This window comes from Theobroma umbraticum, unplaced genomic scaffold (assembly GCF_002168275.2).
Source record: "Theobroma umbraticum cultivar Fairchild unplaced genomic scaffold, ASM216827v3 scaffold_89.0, whole genome shotgun sequence".
Classification (NCBI taxonomy): Eukaryota; Viridiplantae; Streptophyta; class Magnoliopsida; order Malvales; family Malvaceae; genus Theobroma; species Theobroma umbraticum.
In genome coordinates, this window is record NW_018397271.1 from 931,486 (window position 1) to 931,906 (window position 421).

General features: G+C 36.8%; 1 non-coding gene across 1 annotated transcript; it reads left to right on the forward strand.

Annotated features, from left to right (window-relative positions):
- Window positions 1-157: 157 nt before the first annotated feature.
- LOC149526495 (small nucleolar RNA R71) lies at window positions 158-264 on the forward strand. The gene has a single exon (XR_016351934.1). It is a non-coding gene; the product is annotated as a small nucleolar RNA R71 (small nucleolar RNA).
- The last annotated feature ends 157 nt before the right edge of the window (window positions 265-421 follow it).

Below are 421 nucleotides of genomic sequence, written 5' to 3' on the forward strand. Positions count from 1 at the left end.
AGGCCATTGATAATTATTGGAGGCCATCTCTTCTAACAAATTATAAGCATCTACAACATTCTTACTGATTAATGCCTCACCAGCAGCAGCATCAATTGTGATTTTTATTGACCCAACTAACCCATTGTAGAATGTCTGAACTTACAACCAACCAGGAATCCCATGATGTGGACATCTTCTTAATAGTTCTTTAAACCTTTCCCAAGCTTTATACAAGGACTCACCATCAAATTGTGTGACTGAGGTGATATCGTTCCTCATCTTTATAGTCTTGGCAGGTGAAAAAATTTTTGCTAGAAACTTTTGCACCAAGTCCTCCCATATAGTGATAGACCTATTAGGCAGTGAATTAAGCCAACTTTTTGCATTATCTCTCAGAGAAAAAGGAAACAGTCTCAATCTAATAGCATCATTAGTTACT